The sequence below is a fragment of the Benincasa hispida genome, chromosome 7 (assembly GCF_009727055.1).
Source record: "Benincasa hispida cultivar B227 chromosome 7, ASM972705v1, whole genome shotgun sequence".
NCBI lineage: Eukaryota > Viridiplantae > Streptophyta > Magnoliopsida > Cucurbitales > Cucurbitaceae > Benincasa > Benincasa hispida.
Window position 1 is genome coordinate 15,067,691 of NC_052355.1, and position 12,832 is coordinate 15,080,522.

Sequence of the window (12,832 nt, forward strand, 5' to 3'; positions counted from 1 at the left end):
GATCGTCTTATACCTATTTTGGGCAGAATTATGGGCTCATATTGGAAGCAATTCCATGTGCGTAGACACTATATACTTTGGATCCTCTTCCTCTCTTCATTTGATTTCTCACATTATCTCTTACTACAATTTTATTTACTGTCTTATACCTACTTTATTGGTTACCTCTCGATTGTTTGCCTAAATACAATTTACATTCAAATCCATAACAAAGCCATGTGAACCCATTCCCTTAGGTTCCATACTAGCTCGTAATTCTTCCATTTTATATTACTTAATGACAGTGTATACTTCCACTTTAAATAAAGGATCAACTAGGCAAAAAGTTTGTCCATTACCACTCTCTTATTGTAAGATAGACATTAGTTTTTTTAATACTTTATCCATACATTTAAATTTACAAAAGTGATCATTACATTATGTTAAATATTAAAAAATGATGTTTAAATAATAAGTTCTCGATAAGATTTGAATTGATGTCAAAGTGAGCTTGATTCAGTAATTATTGGCATGCGTTTTCATCTTTAAGATAAGAGGAATTCAATGCTCTATCTACTTAATTAAAAAGTGAAATTGCAAACCGTCTTGAAGTTTGAACCAATTGGAGACTTTAACTTTCGAACAAATCCTTTGTCAAATAAATACACTTTCGTAAGTCCCTTGTATATCTATCTTTTACATTTGGCATAAAAAGTATATGGTCACATTGTACTAAATATTATATGTAACTTCTTCAAATTTAAAAGTGTAATTCTCGAGTTGTAAGCTAATTTCATCATTTAATGAGCTCTTAATAACCAACAATGTATCTTTAAGAAAATTCATGTTCTCTAGCCAACAAAAGCGTAGCTCAACTGACATAGTGTTTATATTATCAACCTCGTAGTTTGAGGTTCGATTCTCTCACTCCACACTTTACAATATCTTTCTTAAAAAAAAATTCATGTCCTCTAATAAATAATAATCACTAAAAAATTTGAAATACTTTTAGAGTTTCTTTTTTTTCAAATATCTGAAAAAAGTGTAAAACTACTGTTCACCTTTTTGATGACTTGCTTCAATAATTTCTCATGGATTTGGACGAACTTGTAAAATCTCCCTCAACTAAATGGGAGGCATTGAATTCCATGCAAATCCTTTGTCAAATAAACAGTCTTCTGCTAAACCCTTGTGTTCGTTGTCTCTTCGACCTCATATTTAAATTTGTCCAAACAACAGCTAAAAATAGAATTGTTTTCAAATATAGAAAAATAATTAAAATATTTATAAATATAGCAAAATGTCACTGTCTATCATTGATAGACAATGATACACTACTATCATTGATCGATATTAATAGATACTGATAGATGTCTATCAGTGTCTATCACTGATAAACTATAATATTTTGTTATATTTGAAAATATTTTCAACGACATTTAAATGATTTTTCTCAAAAAAAAAAATATATATATAAAAAGAAACATATTTTAAAAATTTTTGCTTTGATTTTCGACTTTTTTTAAGTATATACTTCCTCAACTCAACTTAACTGTATACGTCAACTACGTCAACTGTCACTATAAACTTTTAAATGTTTTTATTTTAGCACTGGTATATATTACATGAAAAGAATTTTAAAATAATAATAATAAAAAAGAATGACCTCAATAGTCGTTATTAATTTTTCATTCAATATTGGAAAGCACATCTTTTGTTTGTTTTTTTTAATAATTTCATTTTTTTATTTTCCACAATTCCTTACCATGGTTTTCCAAATTTCTTAATAAACATTTGCATTGTTAGCCCAACTTTAAAAAAATATTTTTCAAACATTTTTTTATTTAATTTTCAAATTTTTTACTTAAGTTTCGAAAATATTTTTAGTGATTTAAATAACACGATAAAGAAAGTTAGGTGGAAAATATTGATTTGTAAGTTTTAAGTATTTTTCAAAAACTTAAAACACGGGATTAAATAGTTGTCAAACGGATTCCAGTTATAATAAAAAAAATTTAATATTTTTCAAACATTATTTCTTATTTCTGCCCCAGATTTATAACCTGAATAAATAAAGAAATAGAAACCTTGTCTCCACATCAGTAAATTAAACAATAGTGTTGTTATAAAAAAATATTTTCCTTTTTAATATAGTTCACTTCCGTAGATAAAAAAATCGATAGAATTAACTTGTAAAGTTTTTTTTTAAAAAAAAAGACAAAAATAAAAACAATATAATTCATAATTAAATGATAAAAAAAGAAACCTAATATTATATAGATTCAAATCTCATTGGATGTATTCCCTTCTAATAATATAAAACCATCCTACAAATTTATTAGGAAAAAACAATATTTAATTTGAATACTTATCACCACGAGACTTTTTTATTGTATATTTTCAGTCGATCTATGTTTTTTTTTAAGAAAAATCGTTAGCTATAAAGAAAAGCCAATCAAAATCCTTGCTAAGAATAGAGGACACCCGACATAGAAAATCACAAAATTTCTTTGACTATCTAAACTAGGAACTTTTGTATCATAGAATGCATCAAAAGGTCATTAAAAACTGACATTTTTTTCCCTTTGGTTAAATAAAAGTTTTTAAAATAATATTGTTTTTATTTTTTTCAAAAATAAAAATAAAAATAAAAATAAAAATATTTTTCACCTTCTTTTCTTGAGGGGGCCAAAGGCATTTGCCCTTACCTACCAAAAAGTGCAGACCTTTTGCTGCTACCTACCAATGAATCCATAAAAAAAATTAAGGGTTTTATTTTATTATTATTATTATTATTTTATTTATAAAAAAAAATACTCACAATAAAATTATATATTTTGAGAAAATAAGTTCAAGGTCGAACAGACAACGAGAGCAAAAGGTTATGATTTACAGCAGAGGGCTCTTTACTTGACAAGCATCGCATCGAATTCATCCTCCTTTTATTTATTTATTTCTTTATTTTCCAATAAAGAAACCCCATCTGAAAAATAAATTAAAAAAATAAATTACTTAAAACAGCAAAAAAAAAAAATAATAATAATAATAATTTCCATCTTAAATTCTAGAAAATATTAAGATCTCAAAACTTCCTTAAATTCATAGCTTATGAGTGAGAATAATAATCATATTAAAGAAATGAGAAATTAGAAAATTAAAAAAAAAAAAAAGGAAAATATACCTAAACCATTTTGGAGCTCTTCCTCTCAGTTTTTTCTTCTTTCCCATTTTTTGCCTCTTAAGTTATGTGTTATTGTGAGAGTTTCCCATCAATTTATAGAAACAAAAAAGGAACTACAGTGTAAGCATGTGAACCTTGACACATACACGTGTGATACGTGTGGCACGTGTGAAAACTTTTTATTGGATAGGTAAAGTTACTAGAGTAGGACATCACATGTTAATCTTTCCCCATTTTTTTTTTTTTTTAATTTGTTTATTTTATTATTATTTTTTTTCTGATGGCAAATACAGATACCTTATCAGCTACCACCAATGTTACAGCATGGAGGGGTAGTTGAGAGTTTCTAAACTTTTCCTACTTATTTTTGTTGTAGAAGTTTTAATAAATGAAGTGGTGGTTGTGTAAAATAGGGTTTAAATGATACTCATCTATTTTGAAGATAAACCCTAAAGTTTCTAAATTTAGGTCACATTTATCAAATCATAATAAAAATTGGTGTAATCGAAATGGAATTTTATCAATTCAATGAGGTTGAATAACGAATGTAATTGGATTGCTTTTGATCGTGTTTACCTAGAATTATGAATCTATCATATTTTATTGTTACGGTTGTCATTACCATTACTACTTGACCCTAACGATAACGTTAAAGATAATAATAAATGAGACATATTCATATTTTCATATATTGTAGTAACAATGTCTGTAACGATAACGGTAATGGTGATGGTAAAGACAGTGGGTCTCATGTAATTTTCAACCACAATCAGATTAAACGCTCATTATTCCTCAATTAGATTGCATGATTTAATTCCAGATTTCGATGCGGTCCCACAACTCATTACGATTACAGAAGACATGTAAACAACAACAAAATAATTAATTGGGGTCCACTTTTTATATTATCATTGATGGATTATCTTTCAACTCTGTAAACGTGGCCTTAGTCAAAACGTTTCGTTGTCATATGTACTTAAATGGGGGATTTTCAGAAATAGAAAAATAAGGGAAACTAATTACATAAAATAACAACATTTTAATCTTCTTTGATAGAGGCTAAGAAAGGTTGATAAAAGTCTATCAGTATCTATTCGTGATTGTTATTTCTGTAAATAGTTTGATATTTTACTTAAATTAATATTACATTGTGAACAATATTTTAGTATTTGCAAATATATGTTTAGGCCCTTATTTTTCATGCTAATAAAATGTTTATAAACATTTGTTCATGTAGTTGTTAATTAAAATTAAAAAAAAGTATATGTTTATTTTAGATTTCTATTAAACAATTAATCAAATAAATTAATCACAAGGGATAAAAGAGTTGAGGGATATAATCAAAATATTTGAATGTTTAGGAACGGATAAATAACATAAGAAAGGAAGTTCACGGGACAATATTATAAAGATAAAATAATATAAAAATAGCCAAATTTAAGATAATTATGAATAATTATTCTAAAAAATATAATTAGAAATAAAAAATGAATACATATCAATCAAGTTGTTGCAAATATAATAATCAAACCAAAAGTATTAGCAAATATATCACAATATAAAAGAATCTGCAGATATAACAAAATTTAGATAAGCTCTCGTAATCTATCAGCGATAAAGTATATCGTTGAAATGAGTCTTTCATGATAGATTAAGCTATATTTGCAATCCTAATTTAAAAATGTTGTCATACACTTAATTATTAGCCTTAAAAATGTTATTCATTACGATTACTCTATATATAAGTTAGACAATTGAGAAGAATCTTTGCCATTCTATTTTGTCCTTGGAATTTTTATAAATTCTCATTTGTCATTCGCCACAACCGTTTAGAGTGAAAATTATTACAGATAAAGTGACATATATATCTTTTAATGTATAGATGTGATATAGATCATAGATATGAATAAAATATTGCATGTTAATCTTTCTCCATTTATTTATTTTTATTTGTATATTTTATTATATTTTCTGATGACAAATTAAGATACCTTATCAGTTATCACCAATGTTCAAGGCATGGAGGGGTAGTTGAGAGCTTCTAAAATTTCCCTATTTATTTTTTTCTAGAAGTTTTAGTAAATGAAGTGGTTGTTGTATAAAATAGGATTTAAATTAAAATAGGGTCTATTTTGAGGATGGTAAATGGTAAAATTTTTGAATTTAGTCTAAACGTTTTGTTGTAGTATGCACTTTTGAAATTTTTTACTATAAAGTGTAAATATTTTTAAATATTTTTTTATATTTAAAAAGACCCCTCGTAATATTTGTGTTAATTTTTCGTTAGACAATTATTAAAAAAAATAAATAAAAAAAAATAAAAATGTTTAGGCCCTGATATTTCCCATGCTAATAAAATGGCTCTAATCACTTGATCATGTAGTGGTTGATTAAACTGTAAAAAAAAAAAAAGATATGTTTATGTTATATTTCTAATTAACAATTAATCAAACAAATTAGTCACAAGGGATAGAAGAGTTGGATGGAATTAAGCAAAATGTTTGAATGTTTAACATAAGAAAGAAGTTTACCTAACATTATAAAAATAAAATAAGATAAAATAGTAAGTTTAAGATAATCAGAAATTAAAAAAATAAAATAAAATTTAAGTCAATCAATAATCTATATCATATATAAATTGGACTATTGAGAAGAATACATTTGTCATTAACATTTTTATAAATTCTCGTTTTGTCATTCGTCGAAACTATTTCGAACCATAGTCATTATACGATGAAGTGATATATCTTTCAATATACGTTCTGATATTTCTCAAAGATATGAAATGATTCAAATAGTATATGAGCAGAACAAGAGCAATTAGAGTTTACTTCTCCTGAACATTTTCTTTTTTGTAATATATACATATGAACACATCACGATCTAAAGTTAGAGATGTTTTTTAATGAACAGTCACGTTCTTTTCTCTAACACACCTATTTAAGTCGAAGTGGTTACAACATAAAGTGATATATGCTTTTGAATGGATAGTCATAACCACAAACATGAAACACACAATGTAATGATGGAGATCATGTTGGAATAAAAAGTTACGTCCTTTGTTTTATTACAACCATAGATATGAAATGTCATGGTCTAACGATAGATATATGTTAGAACGGATAACAAAGTCCTTTGTTCCATTACAAATATTCTAATCAAAGTGGCTACACAAGAAAGTAGTACTATATTTTTTTCGTGTAGGTATGTGGTATAGACAGTAGATGTGAAACACATGTCACAATCTAATGATGGAGATATATGTTCGATCAGAAATATAGTCACATCATTTGCCCTTTATAATTTCTCAAATTTCTATTTTGTTTTTCTCTTCAAATAGTCACAATTATTTGCATCGAATAATATAAAAGATTATTTTATTATTAGAATTTTTAAAAACTTTTTTTATATGTATTAAAATAAAACTATAAATTTTGCATGCATTATAGGAGTTAGGAACTAGTTTACTAGATGTGAACCCAATGCTACACATGAAGAGAAAACAAAAAGTATAGCATGAATAGGAAAAATTGTAGAACTTCACTAAATTTTGTCAAATATTAAGAAAAACATAATAATTTCTTCCTTGACATGGAAAAAAAAAGAAGAAAAAGAAAGAAAGAGAGAGTAAAATGGATCATGATCAACAGTTTTGATAATCATTTTTCGTTTTTAAAAAATTTTGTTTGTTTTTTCACAAGTTTTTAATCATTTTTTTTTTGTTTTTTTTTTATCAATATAGTATACACATTTGATTTCTTACCATTCTAAATATTAAAAGTAAACAAGTACGTTTTTTTTAATCAATCTTGTATAAACATCTAATTATTTTCTTACTTAATTTATTTTTTTAAGTTTGAAAATACTCTTACCAGATAAACAACGAAACAAAGAAATTAATAATAAAAATAGGGTTTACAGGCTTAATTATAAAAACTAAAATCCAACAAAAACGTATAGTTAGCAAACGATCTTTTAATGCCTATTTGATAGACAATTTAGATTTTATTTTATGTTTTCAGATTCACTAAGTTTGATAAATATGGATTTGATAAATGGTCTAAATTATCTTTTCAAATATCGTTTTTGGATTATGTGATCCAAATATTACAAATTCTGAAAACAACATTAACTCTTTAATTTTTGGTGCATTCAAATTTTGAAATTTATAATTTAAAATACAAAATTATATTTAGAAAAGATAAAAACACTAACAAATATTGTATTTCAAGTATATAGTCAATTATTTTTGTTGAACTAAAATATGTATTATATAATATATTATAAATTGTATTATATTACAAAATAATAATTGTACAATTTTTTTAATATTAAAAAGTTCATAAATAATTAATAAAAGTAGAATATATATAGTTAGTTTTACCGTTTATTAAATATATTATCAAATACATTTTTTAAAAAAACGTTTACCATAGAGCTTAATTTATATATTTGTTGTCAAACATGTATTAGAAACATGTGAAATATAACATTGTTTTCACTGAATCTCTTATCTTTTAAATTTATATTTTCAAATTGTCTACGAACAAAGAAAGAGGGATACAATAAGGATCGAGGGCACATGCTGCCTTAACTTTAATGATAATATAATCGTCAGTTGATGTTGTCCTTTGTCTAGGATTATTGCCCCACCACTTAGTCCTTTATTCGAGTCCTATCATCCTCAAGCTTTTTTTTCCTCTCCTTTTTTCAGATATCATCATCTTCAAGCTTTATTTTGATAATATGATGTTGAGATTTAATTTTAAAGAATAAACATATATTTTGAAAAAAAAAGTATACCTTAACTCAATATTAGCATAAATTATATATTAAGGTCGGACCAATGTGGCAATGTATATATGGTTTAAATTCCCCACTCCTCTTGTATACTAAAAAAATCAATTAATTTAGGTTCTTAGTACTAAAAAATAGATTCTTATATTTATACTTAAATCTTTAATCCCGATTACCTTACTTTAATAAATAAGATTTTTATTCATTTCATAAATTTAAATTTATTTATGAGATAACTGAAAGATAAAACATAATTTTGATATTTGTACGCTTGGAACTCATTCTATTTGAAGGTATATATTTTCAGAAATTCAAGTTTCTTTTTTTGTTTTTCTAAGAAAGATTTCACAAATTTAAATTTAGTTATGATATTTTAAATAAATTTTTTTGAATTTTTTTCTCATTATAATGGGAAGATACCTTTTTTTTTCTCATAGAACTAGATAAACAATAATAATCAAGTTTACCTTTACTCAAGAAAAGATTCCATATTAATATGCTTTTAAAATTTATAAAGTGAAAGGTAATAGAGATTAAATTTAGTTGGAAAAGTTAACCTTAGTCTAACAATTGAGACTAATTTTAAAATATTAAAATTTTAAGATTTATATTTAAATATTTGAAAATATGTAGGCTAAAATAAAATAAGTCTAGAAAGATTAAAAATGAAAAATGATATTTTAACCTAAAATAAAAAGTATAAACAAGTTAAAAAAAAGTATAAACAAGTTTTTGATACCGAATATAAATAGTTAAAAAAAAAACTATAAAATTTTGGTCAATGGTAAAAAAAAAAACTTTAATGCCTATTTTAATTTTCATTTTTTTTAATGTTTGTTTTAATATGTCAATTACATTATTCTATTCTTAATTTAAATTTATGTATATATAAAGTAATATTTTTTTTTTGTCACCAAGTTGATATCTTACTTTAATGGTCTTACCGACACTACATGTTTCTTTTTAATATAATAGAACATGGGATTCAAACCAAAGACATCTTTATTGTTAACATATAAAATTCTATATTCGTCACTGCCAATAAACCTTTAAGGGTGACGGGGGCACTGAACTAGTTTATCATAGTCAGTTGTTATAGTTGATGGACTATAATAGTCTATAAGTTGTAATAATCTGTGTTTAAAGTGTAGATTATTTTAGTTTGAATTATAATAGTTTGTGTTTAACGCATAAATTATTTAGTATGGGTAGGGAATAGTAAACACTATAGTAAAAAAAAAAAAAAGAGATGACGAGTAGAAAATAGTTGATAGGGACAACGACCCTCAAACTATCTCCACAATGGTATGATATTGTCCACTTTGGGCATAAACCCTCATGGCTTTGCTTTTGGTTTCACCCCAAAAGGCCTCATACCAATGGAGATAGTCATTCTTACTTATATACCCATGATCCTCCTCTTATCTAACTAATGTGGGACTTTGGTCGCATTCCCAACAATCCTCCCCTCGAACAAAGGACCATCAAGCCTCCAGTCATCCATCCGTCTAACTCATATTTAGGCATAGAGTTCAACCACGGATCACACCATGACTACTTCCAAGGCTCTACACTTTAGTGGCATTCCCAACAATCCTCCCCTCGAACAAAGGACCATCGAGCCTCCAGTCATCCATCCGTCTAACTCATATCTAGGCTAACTCCTTTTCACTCGAGCATACAACCTATCCAATAGAGTTCAACCATAGATCACACCATGACTACTTCCAAGGCTCCATCTTTGTTCGACACCGAGGATTCTACCGAGCATGGCTCCATCTTTGTTCGACACTGAGGATTCTAACGTGCATGGTTAATTCAGGAGCATGGCTTTGATGATTTGTACTAGGCCTGACTTAGGATATGCTATGAGTATGATAAGTAGGTTTATGTCAAATCCTGGGAAGGAGCATTGGAATTCAGTTAAATGGGTGCTTCGATATTTGAAAGGTAGTGCCAGTATATCATTGTGTTTTAGCAGGATTGTGATAAATCAGCACTGTTGGAAGGCTTCACAGATGCAGATTATGCTGCAGACCTTGACAAAAGAAGGTCTCTATCAGGTCACATTTTTCGTTTGTTTGGTAATGTGGTCAGTTTGAAGGTTGCTCTACAGTCAGTTGTTGCCTTGTCTACTACTGAGTCAGAGTATATTTCATGGGTGAAGCTGTGAAAGAGGCAGTGTGGTTGAAAAGAATAGTTGGTGAGTTGTTGTCGCAGGAGTTCATTCCTATCGTCCGTTGTGATAGCCAGAGTCCTATTCATCTTGCGAAGAATCTATCTCATCACGAACGGTTTAAGCATATCGATGTCAAATTTTATTTTATTAGAGAAGTTGTGGCCTAGAAAGATGTTGAACTGGTCAAGGTTTATACAGTTGAAAATTTGTCAGATATGTTAACTAAGGTTTTTCCAGCCTATAGGTTCAAATACTTATTAGATGGGCTGAATATTAAATCTGGATGATAGGAAGATTGGAGAATCAGCTTGGCACTTAAATATTCTTGTTATGAAGGAGATTTGTAGAAAATAACAAGTTTTTTAAGTGGTTTTTTATTGGGTTTTTGGAAATTTAAAGGTCCAATGGCATTATTGTAATTATTGAGCAGTGGAAAACTTGTAATTATCCCCATCTTCTCCAAAATTAGGGCATTTTTTTCGTGGGTCTCCTTTTGGCCAAGAAAAAACGGTAGAAGCCGCAAGGGAGTAGGGAGCCGCCTGGTGTTGAAGCTGCCGCAGCCGATTGGAACAAAGACGGAGGCCATCGGTCGAAGAGCCGCTCGGCTGGACTTGGGTGTCGGCTTCGTGGAAGAGCCACGACCGGTTCTTGTGTGGAAGAGCAGCGGCCGGTTTGAGCTTGGTCGGACTTTGCCGATCTGAGTAATAGCGTGGGCTTGAATCTGACGGTTCAGTGGTTCGCCGTGGTGGCTGCGTCCGATAGCGGTTGTCGGCAGTGAGAGAGAGGCGCGGGTCTGCGCGTGGTTCGCCGATCAGAGGCGGGTAGCACACTGTTTTGGGCTATTTTGCAGTGGGTTGTTCTCAGTAGACAGAGGCGACGTTGTGTGCGGATCTCTCGGTATCAGTTGATACTTAAAATTACAGATTGGTGATTTCGTTGATTATCTGTAATTTTTAAAATTCCTTTATTGCTCATTAATAAATTAATTCAAGCTGGTTCTCAAAGTGGATGTAGACCAAACTGGTCGAACCACTATATATCTTGGTGTTTTTTACTGCTTTCGTTTTATTTCTGCTGATTGTTTGCGTCCTGTTTGGCCATCTAAGTTAGGTTCAGAAACTCTCACATTTATTATTTTTTTTCTTTTAATCGAAAAAAGGAAAGAGTCCTCCCGTTTGCGCTTCGTCTGTTCCGTTCGCGGAAGGTCTCGCTTTCGTCCGCGTGGCCTTCAGCAGTTCGAAAGAACAATTCATTTTTCACTTCATTTCGTTTCCTCTTCTCTTCCATTTTAGTTTTCCGAGCTGTGGGTTTAGAAAGGGTGTGTGTTCCAGTCGGTAACGATACATTTTCGATCGGATTTCATTTGGTTGTTTTATCCTGGGGACGACGTGACACTTTTCAGATCTGTTTGCACACTGGACAGAGTTGCGAAACGTCTTAAAGAGAGCGAGCTCCGCAACTCAGCTTATAAAGAGTTTCTGTATTTGCAGGTTTTGCTTTTTGCTTGATTGCCGTATCTTGACCGTTTACTGTTCGTCGTTCTGAGGGTCCTACCGTCTTCAACACAAACACCCCGTATTTTCTCTCCAAACAAAAATAAAATAAAATTAAAACTAAACATTATACAATAAAAAAAAAGGAAATTGAAAAACATATGTGGGGTAGAAAAATGCAGACATAAAACCTCATAATGTACTAACCTAACAAGGCTATAACTTGTAAGATTGGATAAAATAATAATTCAATCCAAGGAGCTGAGCATTACACGTACGTATCGATTAAAGTGATTGTATGTTCACAAATTAAAAGCCAAAAAGAATAAATAAATAAATAAAATTGTACAACAACCTAACAGCCACGTAACTATAATATTAACCGCATTGATATGATAAATGCCCCCTTTTCTCACTCCTAGTCATTGTCGTTGTTTAGTGAGTATATGATGCAGAGGTTTGTCGGATTCCAATTACTTTCTCCAAAAACTAGTTTCTTCGTTAAAGAAAACTTGCATATAATTGTTTGGAATCAAAGTTTAAAATGTCGATGTTTATGAAAATTTTTATGAAATTATTGTAGATATGATGAAATATCAATAGAAATTAAATACTCTAAGTTGTTGTGATATGGTTTATTTTGAACTTAAATTTGAATATATTTTTTTCTTTTCAATTTCACCTTGTTAGGGGTAGATTTTGTCCATTATGCTACCATTTTCAATGATAATATTTTGTTTGAAAATGTTGTTTCCAATTCTGTTTGAAAAGAGAGATACGTGTTTACTCTCAAGGAATTTCAATTGCGCTTATATTCATCACTGACTTGAGAGAGATAAACCTAAAAGAAAAGGAAAATCAAACGAGGGAGAGATTGATTGTTTCCAAATTGATAGATTGTTTCACTAGTCAATTTGTAATGTCTTGAGAATTGAGACATGAATGTCTAATCCTACTTGATAAAATTGTTGGTTCTTGAGTCTTGAAATTCATTTTCACTTTTTGAGCAGAAATTATTTGAGGGATTCTTTTGAATGTTGATTCTTCTCTTGTGAAGAAGTTGTGGTCGATGAAATCGAGTACCAACTAATATGAATCTTCGTTGATTCATATTTTGTTGTTGGTTTTTTGTTCTATAGGTTTTCATTTGAGTTTTGAGGATGGCTTGGATCATTTTGTTCGAAAGTTTCAATTGAAATTAAT

At 28.8% G+C, this 12,832-nt stretch overlaps 1 long non-coding RNA gene across 1 annotated transcript; it reads right to left on the reverse strand.

Annotated features, from left to right (window-relative positions):
* Window positions 1-806: 806 nt before the first annotated feature.
* Window positions 807-3,215, reverse strand: LOC120080879. Its single transcript, XR_005482674.1, has 2 exons — window positions 3,161-3,215; window positions 807-2,962 (listed from the first exon to the last, which is right to left on the reverse strand). It is a non-coding gene; the product is annotated as an uncharacterized LOC120080879 (long non-coding RNA).
* Window positions 3,216-12,832: the final 9,617 nt, after the last annotated feature.